Here is a 12,057-nt window from a genome sequence, read left to right as displayed (position 1 = left end):
ATCAAATACCAAGATCTCATTAAGCGTGTTAAGTATCCGCGAATGCCGACTAGGGCTAGGCCCACCTCTCTCCTAGGTGGTCTCAACCTGCCCTGTCGCTCTGCCACAAAGTAACAGTCGAGGGCCGTCGGGAACCCAGGCCCACCTCTACCGGGATGGAGCCACCTGCCCCTTCAACCCCCATCTCCGAATAATATCATAAGTAATGTAACAGTATAAAGTGTATAACATATGCCCGTGATCACCTCTCGAAGTGATCACGGCCCAGTAGTATAGCATGGCAGACGGAAAGGAGTGTAGGGCCACTGATGGAACACTAGCATCATATACTAAGCAGTAGGATAGCAGGTAAGGGTAACAACTGTAGCAACAATGACAGGCTATGCATCAGAATAGGATTAACCGAAAGCAGTAACATGCTACAGTACTCTAATGCAAGCGGTATAGAGAAGGAATCAGCGATATCTGGTGATCAAGGGGGGGGGGGGGCTTGCCTGGTTGCTCTGGCAAGAGAGAGGGGTCGTCAACACCGTAGTCGTACTGGGTAGCAGCGGCATCAGTCTCGTAGTCTATCAGATAGAAGAGGGGGGAAGAAACAATGAATATAATGCAAATAGTTGCATAACGATGCATGACAAGACAAGTAGCGGTGCTAGGGGTGCCCTAACGCAGTATGATGTGGTACCGGTGAAGGGGGAATCATCCGGGAAAATATCCCCGGTGTTTCTCGTTTTTGGACAAATGAAATGGAGGGGGAAAGTTGCGTGTTCTCTATGCTAGGGATGCGTGGTGGACGAACGGGCTGCGTATCTGGATTCGTCTCGTCGTTCTGAGCAACTTTCATGTACAAAGTTTTTTCATCCAAGCTACGGTTTATTTTATATTAATTTTAAAAGAATTAAATCATTTTTAGGATTTATTTAATTATTTTAATTCAACATTATCCAGAATAGTGTTTGCTGACGTCATCATGACGTCAGCAGTCAAGAGGGGGTTGACTGGGTCAAACTGACGTGTGGGTCCCGTTTGTCATTGACACATCACCCTAACTAACATATTAGTTAGGCTAATTAGATATTTAGGTTAATCAAGTTTAATTAGTTTAACTAAACATGATTAATTAAGTTAATTATTTAGTTAGTTAATTAATTAATTAATCATTTTTATTTTTAATTATTTACTTATTATATATATATATTAATTCTTTTTTAAAACTGTTCTGTGTGGGCCCCCTTTGTCATAGGGCCCTGGGGGCCTACTGGGCGGGGTTGCTAGCGGGCGCGGGCGCTTGCCCGCAGGGAGTGCGGCGAGGCGAGGCCAGTGGCCAGGGCAGCCGCGGTGGTCGTCGGCGCTGCGGCGCTGCAGGGAGGCGGGGGAGCAGCACTAGGGGTGCGGGGGCGCGGCCGAGCCCCGCCGCGAGCGGCAGGGGCTTCGGCGGCGGCCGTGGCCGATGATGGTGAGTGCGGGGTGCCGCCAGGCTGCGGGGGAGGGAGTCGGGCGCGGGCCAGGCAGCGGAGGAGCTGCAGAGCGCGGCGGCAATGCGAGCAGGCGGCGCAGGGGACGGAGGTGGAGCAGGGGAGTCCGGCAAGCTGCAGCAGGTGGCGACGGCAGCGGGCGCGGCCGTGGCCGTGGTGGCCGCGAGCAAAGGCGGGGCGCGGTCGCCGTGCGGTGAGCGCGAAGGCGCGCGGGGACGTGCAGGAGAGGGCGTGGAGCGGGGTTGGTGAGCCGGGGCGAGCACACGCACAACTGTCGTAGGTGCACATGAGCTCGCGCGATGGTGCATCGAGCGGGGGAGGGAAGGAGAGGGGGGGGGGTCTCATAGGGGATCGCAGGGTCAGGGCAGCGGTGCGTGAGGTGGATGACGGGGACGACGGCGGAGAGGAGAAGCATGCCGGCGGGGGAGCGCGTCGAGCTCCGGGCGGCGAGGATCCAGCGACCGGGGCGGCGGGGTGCGTCGGGGGTTTGGTCCTGATCCATATTGGATCGGGAGGGGGAGGGGAGAGACGTGGGGAGTGGGGGGAAGTGTCGGTGTGTTGTTTAGGTCATGGGGGAGGAAGGGCCATATAGGCTAGATGGTTGGGCCGGCCTGGTGGCCAGCTGGGCCATTTGGCCCAGTTGGCCAGGGAGCCCCTTTTTTTCTTTTGTTTTTGTTTAGTAGTTTTTTATTTTCTTTTATTTGTTTCTCTTTTCTATTTATTTAGTTTAAAGCACTTAGGCACTTTGTAAAATTATGTTTTCTTCACTATAATTACCATAGCAATATTTGTCACACACCGAACATTTTTGTTTTAATGTTTTGAAAACTTTGACTGCTTGCTAAATTTAAATTTGAATTTTAGAGTGTTTTGTACTAACACGCGAATACCAACAGTAAACGGGATGTCGTGGCATCATTAGCGAAGTTTTACTATAGCTTAATTATCCGGGCGTTACAAAACTCCTCCACTACAAGAAATCTCGTCCCGAGATTTAAGAGGTCGAGTAAGGGGAAAGGTTTGATTACGAAATTCTAGCGAATCTTATCAGTCTTGGTTGCTCTTCTCGAAGAGGTTGATCCATTATGTTGATGTCTTCATTTCTCTTCTTTAGGTCATCATGATGAAGTCAACGTCCTTTCTTCAGGAACTCCATCGTACTTACGAAAGAATAAAGGGTGGGCATTCTGGGAGAACGTACCTCGGCAAGGTTGACTATCGGGTCGAGAACATCGAGGAAGGTGGCGGAAAGTAACTCTCGAATTGAAACTTAAGAAAATATCGCGAGCAAAGTAAGGAGGTAATCTGGGAAGTTTCGAGCGGGCAGGCAATCGTTCGATGCCTGTTATAGGGCGTGAAAGGGTCAAAGCAACGGGAATAAGTATTGTGTCCGACATCAGACCTGAAGGTGGCTCGTGAATTACATATGAGGCCACACGCGAGGAACCTTGGAAATAGGGGGTGTACATGAGAGTCAGGTTTCGATCCTGTGGAACTATGGGTTAAAAGTAGGAAGGGCGACGACGTCTTGCATGATAATGTAAGCAAGGCATGTCAGAGCATAGCATGTCGGAGGGTAGCCTGTTGATTATGTCAGCAACAACGTCGGTACCAAGGGCGAGGGACGAAGAGAACCATTTTCCCGCTCGTTGAACGAGGCGGACCAATAGGCAAAGTTCTCATCCATCGGTGGCTACCGGAGTGTCATCAACAATAGTAACAGGGCCTTGCTGACAGAATTGTACACCAAGGTGTTTACATAAGCAGGAGAATATTAGTGCTTAGATCATATAGATCACTAGAAAGGTTAAACCAAACAATGGAAAGGAAAATATGATTATCAGATTAAACAGAACAATGGAAAGGAAAATGTGTTTAAGAACATATTTCAAGGGTATATCCTGCCCAAGGACAAGCAGATCATGATATCCATTACATGATATAATGTAGAAAACTCTTTAGGTAAGGGGAGAGAAATTTCATGATATTACCCATACAACGGTGTCTGGATAATTGAGCAAGAAACATTTAGCATTGGGCTTTAAATGTTCTTGTTGAAAATCGGAGTACTGCAGACATGCTTCGAGATAGCATTGACATGGTCTTCAAGCAAGGTCGGACTTTGGATACAAAGGATCCATCGGAAACAACTTATAGAGTAAGTCTTACAATTTCCTCATGGAAAAATGGATAACCTTGCTGAAAAGGAATCTATAACAATAGGGCCTCCGGCCAGATGTGCTAGGCATGACATCACCTTATCGGGTTAAAGACCAATGTTATAACTCTTGGGAATATGTTCCAACCATCATATCTGACCGAGATTCAGATCTGATTGGGATCAGGATACCTCAGACTCAAGATGCCTAAGAATAAAAAGGTGCGACACAAATTGACGAGAAGACATCGCAAGATTCTCGGGAAATGAACTATGGAAGCGAGTTCCAAAACAAGAGTTCATCAGTAATCCAAGGAGAGGATGAGGAGGTGGCTGATGGACCTAGCGACCATTCCTCGAGATTTCCAAAAAGATGGGTTTCAACAGTTATGTAAACAAGGACATAACATTTGTCAGATCAAATGATATGATGGTGTATGCTCGAGGAAAACATACACAATTAAACATTGGTTGAAACGTGCACTCGAAATATGGGCTTAGGGAGCATGATCAAGGTTAGAATGGGGATTCAATAACCAATAGTCTAAGAATGAACTAACGACCATTAACTTCAAAGCAATAGGGTTGCTAGAAGTTTTGAATTCACACGTCATAGTTCAATTGTCGGTTTTCCGGTTAGAAACAACACGGGGACCAAGGGATAAACGGATATGGCAAGAAGTATCACCTGTATCAAGAATTCTTAAGAGGTGGTGAAATTTTAACAACATTCTTGACACAAGGGATGGTAATACTCCAAGGTAGAACATATCACAAGATGGATATAATGGAACTCAAGGTACTAGTCAAAATACGATCAAGTTTGTGCTGGAGGGAAGGCAATAAAGTTGTCGATGATAAGACAATTCATCGAGGGGCAAGGATGGTATTTCTCATCATGAATTTGATTGATATCCTAGAAGAGCTCATAAGGTTGATGATGATCACGACACTTTTGTCAAGAGATTTCATGAAGATGCAATCGATTGGCGATGACATCAAGCCAAAGGAATGATGAAGCGCAAGGTTATTGGAACCACGGGTACGACACAAACTCGAAATCAATCTTGTTGTTCAAGGCGAGATGATATGACAAGGAAGATTGACGTAAGCTTAGCTCATCATCGAAAGTTGTGCTTTGGGAATAAGGACCAGGTAGCACAATTAAAATTTAGCACGATAATGATATAGCCGATCAGGCTAGGAATGACTTGAAGGATTATTAAACTCATAAACAATGAAAATTACTTAGAGTTAATGAATCGGATTACGGACTTGATTCACTGTCGGTGTCCCTGAGTGTCTAACAACTCAGAACCCGGGTAAAAATTGGAATCGGTGAGAAATAGTACTTGAAGAAGAACTCATAAGAAGTGACATGGTTCTGTGATTTTATCGAGATACCACGGGGTAATACTTGAAGGTAGAACATAGTAGAGGTTGCAGAGGTGTATTGATCTGCAGAAGACAAGTGCTTTAACTAGTTCGAGAAATGGAATCAAGGGGAAAATATGATCGGAACCACGATTGCAAAGGATCAATTCACAGATACCAAATGATAATATATCAAGGGAATAGTTATTATTACAAGAAGCTTCCATGATAGGATATACATCGTGTCCATGGGCATGAACACAAAGTTCAAGGTCGACTCCTACTTCTTCAAGGTATAACCTTCCATTCACCTCTCGCTTTTTCGAAAATGAAATTAGTTGTTGAAAGTTTTACCTGGTGCAATACCAGATAAGTATGACCCGTGAAATCTTTCGGGTTCACACAGATTAAGGAAGGCACAGGTTCAGCCCATCGGGGCATCATAGAAACATATACCACAAACTTCAGGAGTAAATAACACAAGCTCGACAGTAGAGCATGCTTGAGAAAGCAGATGATACAATTTACCAAAGGCATTATCACTACAAAAAAAGACACATCCGTGACATTTTGGGCCGAACGAAATTTTTTTCTGTCATACATACGACACTTCTATGACGATAATTGTGACAAAACCCGGTATCATCATAGATGTGGTGGGCTCCTACTTCTATGACAAAAAATCATGACAGAAAATGGGCTTTTCGTCCTGGGCGGGCCGGAGACGCAGCTGCATGACATTCTTTGGGCTGTCCATGATGGAAAAAACCATGGTAGAAGCGAGGGCGAGGAAAATTTCGGGGAGTTCCCGGTTACGGTGGGAGGTCGGGGGCCGAGCGATGCGCGCTTCTCTCGTACACGTACGCGCATGTGTGTGAGGCGTTGGCTCTAGCTGAACCCGAGCGATTGCACTGCAGGCTACGCGTTACTGAACCCGAGCGATCGATCGATGGCTGTTAACTGAACCCGATCGAGCGATTGCTTTGCTACTGCTGCTAACAGAAGCCGATCAATGCTGCCTCTGGATGAACAGTGAGCGTTGTGGGGGGGGGGGGTTGGATGAATAGTTCCCGGTGGGGTGGATGAACAGGACCCCGTGGTGTTGCCTCTGGATGAACATGACCCCGATCGATCGAGCCGGTTGGGGCTGGATGAACAGGACCCCGTGGAGGGCTGGATGAACACGACCACCCCATGGAGGGCAGGATGAAAAGTAGACAATGGAGGGCAGGATGAACAGTAGCCTGTGGAGGGGTGGTTGAACAGGAGCCCGTGGAGAGGGCTGGTTGAACAGTTGTCGGTGGAGTAGCGCGCGGTGGAGGCTGGATGAACAGGAGCCTGTGGATGAACAGTCGCAGGTGGAGGCTGGAGGAGGTCGACGGTGGATGAACAGTAGCTCGTGGAGGCTGGAGGGGGTCGACGGTCGAGATGAACAGTATCCCGTGGAGTCCCGTTTTGCGGTACGCCACACCCCTCCCGATGAACAGGACCCCCGTTTTGACCGTAGCGCTCCAACACAAGTCCGTTTCGTCCGTTTTGTGGTACGCCACACCCCTCCCGATCAACAGGACCCCTGTTTCGACCGTAGGAGGTCCGTTTCCTTCGTTTTGCGGTACGCCAGACCCCTCCTGATGAACAGGATCCCGTTTCGAACGTGGCCGGTCGAACACAAGGCCGTTTCCTCCATTTTGCGGTACGCCAGGTCTCGTTTCCATCGCCTGTTCCGTCCAAGCCCTCCCGATGAACACGACCACGCATTCCGTTCCTACCCAGCCGGTTGGCTCCCACGCGTTCCGTTGCCTCCCCATGAACACGACGCATTTTGTTGCCTCCCCATGAACACGACGCATTCTGTTGCCTCCCCATGAACACGATGACGACACTGTTTCTCTGTTTCGACCCAGCCATGTACACAAGCCCTGGTCGTACGTATGCGCGAGTAGGCGTTCGAGACCCCGACCGTATGTACACATACGTGGCCGTATTTTCTTTCTTGCACCCTGCCGTTGTACGTACGTGTACATGCTACGTGCGCGCCTATACTACGACACGTGCGTGCCTCTACTACGACACGTGCGCGCCTCTACATAAACCAGTATGTACGTACACGTTCGCGACCAGAATGACAACACTACGTACGCTTTGACCAGGTGGGTCCCGACTGTCAGGCACTTCCTTGCCTACGAAGATGTAGCTGGTGGGTCCCAGCAGTCAGGGGGCGAATCATTTTTTTTTGCCCGGACGCACTTCCTTGCGTGCGAAGATGTAGCTGGTGGGTCCCAGCAGTCAGGGGGAAACGTTTTTTTCGCGAAATACAGTGGCCCGTCCGGTGGGTCCCAGCTGTCAGGTGGAGGAATCATTATTTTTCGCGTAATAAGGAGGCACTTCCTTGCTACGGCCGTGGACCCAGCTGTCAGCCTCTCCACGTACAGTCCACATCTGATGGATGTCGTTCCTTGACCACGTTGACCACGCCGCACCGAGAGCACCAGGGCGGTGGACGACGGCGAGGCCTAGGAAGGGGACGACACGGAGGCAGGGAAGACTAGGTAGTTTTTTCCCACGCGGAGGGGAGTACGATTGTACGAGGGTTTACTGGTTCGTCTGCCGTCGCCGGAGAATAACAACAGGTGTGGGTGAGTAGAGGGATGGCTAGGCCAGCGATGGGAGTACGGTCGGGCGGTGAGGCCTGCGCGGCAGCACAGCCGGCCGCGAGGAGGAGGGAGCAGGCAGTCCCGCCGGCGCTTGTTTGAGCGGCTGGAGCAGGAAGAGCAGAGATTGAAGAAGCACGACGGCCGTTGGATGTACATCCAACAGTCAGTGCTTGTGCGTCAACCTTTTTTTAGGAAAGCCTCAAATCTGTGGAAAACAGCATACAACCCATCTGCCATTATTTCTAATAATTTACAGCCCATTTGCTAATTCTTAAGGTTTTTTTGGAGCCCATATTCTTTTTGTTAGCATTACAGCCCATATTGTGGCAACGGTTAAAAAATTATACGAAATTTTGCATATTTCGGTGCGGTCCGAACTGTTTTTAATCCCGAAATTTCGACTCACATTCAAACTGATTTTAAAAATAAATGTATATCAATATAAAATCCAACAAATTCTCCACGCATAAAAATTAATGTAATTTAAAATCTTGAAATGAAAAAAAAGATATTTGAAACTAATTGCCGGTTTGATGTGTTTTAAAAATGTACAACCCATTTCTCATTACTGATGGGCCATTTTCTCGGCCAGCCGAATGAAAGCTCTCCTCGTCTTGAAAGATTTGCAGCCCAACAGGCCTGACAAAGCGACTTACTTGGCAAATCACAAAAAAACTGGGCTGTGGCCGTGGACCCAGCTGTCAGCCTCTCCACGTACAGTACTCTTCCGATGGAAGTCGTTCCTTGACCATGTTGACCACGCCGCGCGGAGAGCACCACGGCGGTGGACGACGGCGAGGCCTAGGAAGGGGACGACGCGGCAGTGGAAGCCCGCGCGGAGAGGACTACGAGGGTTCACTGCTTCGGCTGCGGTGTGAGGCTGCCGTCGCCGCAGGGCCTGGCCAGCGGTGGGAATAGTAGGGGGCGGTGAGGCCTCTGCGGCAGCACAGCCGGCCACGGGAGGCAGGAGCATGCGGCACGACCGGCGCTGCTTTGGGCGGCTGGAGCAAGAAGACCAGAGGTTGAAGAAGCACGACGGCCGTTGGATGGACATCGTACGGTCACTGGAGCTAGAATCGTTCATATTGACTAAGTTGACAAAGCCCTTCGTCCCCGTCAACTTAGTAGGCCCACAAGTCAGCCTCCCAGCAAGGTGGGTCCCAGCTAGCCGGGGGAGTATTCATTTTTTTGTGCGTAATAAGGAGGCACTTCCGGTGGGTCCGAGCTGACAGCGGGGGGAACGTTTTTTCGCGAAATACGGTGGCCCGTCCGGTGGGTCCCAGCAGTCAGGGGGAAACGATTTTTTTCGCAAAATACTGGTGGCCCGTCCGGTGGGTCCCTGCTGTCAGGTGGAGGAATCATTATTTTCCGCGTAATAAGGAGGCACTTCCTTGCTGCCGCCGTGGACCCAGCTGTCAGCCTCTCCACGTACAGTCCACGTCCGATGGAAGTCGTTCCTTGACCACGTTGACCACGCCGCGCCGAGAGCACCAGGGCGGTGGACGACGGCGAGGCCTAGGAAGGGGACGACGCGGAGCCGGTGAAGACGCGGCAGTGGATGCTCATGCGGGGAGGAGTATGAGGGTTCACTCGTTCGGCTGCGGTGTGAGGCTGCCGTCGCCGCAGGGCCTGGCCAGCGGTGGGAATAGTAGGGGGCGGTGAGGCCTCCGCGGCAGCACAGCCGGCCACGGGAGGCAGGAGCAGGCGGCACGACCGGCGCTGCTTTGGGCGGCTGGAGCAAGAAGACCAGAGGTTGAAGAAGCACTACGGCCATTGGATGGACATCGTACGGTCACTGCAGCTAGAATCGTTTATATTGACTAAGTTGACAAAGCCCTTGGTACGTCAACTTAGTAGGCCCACAGGTCAGCTTCCGAAACGGTGCGCCCCAGATGTCAGGGGGAGGAATCATTTTTTGGGCGGGTGAAGCTAGAATATCCGAGATTGAAGAAGAAGCACGACATCCGTTGGATGGACATCCAACGGCCACTGCTGCTAGAACCGTGTGTTGACTATAAGTTGACAAAGCCTTGCATACGCGTCAACTCTGTTTTTTAGGGGACGCGTCAACTTAGTAAGGCCAGAAGTGTGTGGCAGAGAACTTATAGCCCATTTGAGATTTGTAAGAATGTGTAGCCCATTTTTGAATTCTAATGGAATTTACTACAGCCCATTTACAGTTTGTTAAAAGTACAGCCCATTTCAACCAACCGTTCAAAACAGAATTCAATAAAATTTCCCACATTTTGATGGGATCCGAAATATTTTTATCCCGAAATTTCTAGTCAGATTAAATACAATTTCAATATAAATTTATATTACGTAAAAATCCAACGAAACATTGCGCTCGCAACAATTAATGAAATTAAAATTTTCAATATCCAAAAATAATATTTTATAAAGTAATCACGTGTTTGGTGCATTTTTTATAGTTACTGCCCAGTTTTTATAATTACATCCCATTTATTATTTCTTAAAGCCCATTTTCTTGTTAAGCCTAATGCATCCCTCCTAGGAAAGATTTGCAGCCCAGCGGGGCGGAGAATAACAACTTGACCTTGCCTGGGTATTCCTAAAAAAAGTATAGCTGGGCTAGCCATTTTCAGCTTGAAAAAAATTAATATCTGGGCTGGATATCTGGTCTGGGCTAGATGGGACACAGCCCGCCCAGTTCATACCTGCAGCGATGTTTTTGTTGTTGTTCAGAGGAGAAAAATTAATATCTGGGCTAAACATCGAAAAACTCTGCAGTGCTCACACCTCAAAAACACAAATAATGCTCGAGCTGCTTGGTCCCAGCTATCGGCCGCTTCTTGTGCAATTCTCTCGTTTATTGACTACTACATAGGTTGACAATGGTGTGGGACCATGATGTCAGGAAACCAGGGGGAAGAAAAATAAATTACTCCTGGGAGTGCTTCCACCTCTGCCTCGTTGTCTCCTGTGGAAACCCCTTTCCTCCCTTTTTTTGCTCGGGCAAGGACCAATGCATGCAGCACGTCCATGCGGTTATTAGGCATGAAATAAAAGCGCTTTGCATGCTATGAATTATGATGGCCTGCATGGGTAGCTAATAAGGCATCCTCTTAACTGTTGTGATTAAATGTTGTGTTTAGAAGAGAGAAATATTCTTCTTTTCCACCAATCTGCTTGCACCTAGGTCGTGATGCACCTTCTAATACGACTTATTCACCTAGACGGAGGGAGTATAGTTTTATACATATATATAATAAGGAGGCACTTGCGTACGTGAGGCTATGGACCTGGTGGGTCCCCATTGTCATCCTCTCCAAGTAAAGTCATCTCCTCGCCCGCGCGCGCTTTCCGCCCGAAACAGTCAGCGCCGCCCGCCCCGCTTCCCAGTGCAGGCGATTGCTCCGCCTTCAAACGACACAAGTGTCGTCCGTCCATCCTACTCCCGCCCACATTAATGATACGCGTTTGCCGAGGCGGCTACTCCGGCACCACACGTCCGTCCCTCCGCCCGCCCACCATTGCTATATAAACTGCTGCGCCTGCCATAGCCGCAGTCATCCGCATCCGTTCCCTTTCTCCTGTCCACACCACTACTGCCCACCATGGCTTCCTCGCGCTCCAGCGCTCTTCGGGACGGGCGGACGATGGACCACAAGGAGATGGCAGCCATTGCTACCGACCGGCTGGCCGGCAGGTAGCTGGAGGACGACGACGTCCCAATGGAGAACATGGTAGTCAACGATCCGGTGCCAACCCCCTCCTCCGCGCCATCCTCGCTGGTGCATTACACCATGACCATCAGCGAGGCCCGTGCCCAATATATGGACAGTGTGAGGCAGATGCGTCAGGAGCAGTTCCGGGAGGTGCAGGCCGACGCCGCCTACAACCACCATCTCCTCCAGGAGCACCTGCAGGCGGAGGAGCAGATCGCCGCGGAGCGGGCGGAGCAGGAGGCGCTGCTCGACTCGTACCGCTCTGCCCGCAAGGGCCGCATCGAGCGCTGGCGGTACCGCATGCACGTGACGAAGGCTGCGGCCGCCTACAAAGAGGCTAGCAAAAGAGGGCGATGAAGCGGGCGAGGCACTGTTTGGCGATACCGAGGAAGAGGCAGAGGACAATGCCGGCTCTGACGAGTCCCTACTCCGCTGGCGTTGACGAGGCCCTGCTCCGCCGAGGCCCCGCGGAACCAACAACGAGGCAGAGGACACCGCCGGCTCCACCGAGGCCCCGCCCCGCCAACAATGAGGCAGAGGACATCGCTGGCTCAGCCGAGACCCCACCCTGCCGGCAATGCGGGGGAGGATTTCCACTGCTCTGCTCAGGCGCCGCCCGCCGGCAACGAGACAGAGGACATCGCCGGCTCCACCGAGGCCCCGCCCCACTGCCAATGAGGCCGCACCACACAGAAAACGAGGAAGAG

The sequence above is a fragment of the Triticum aestivum genome, chromosome 5A, assembly GCF_018294505.1.
Source record: "Triticum aestivum cultivar Chinese Spring chromosome 5A, IWGSC CS RefSeq v2.1, whole genome shotgun sequence".
NCBI lineage: Eukaryota > Viridiplantae > Streptophyta > Magnoliopsida > Poales > Poaceae > Triticum > Triticum aestivum.
This window is presented reverse-complemented; position numbering follows the sequence as displayed.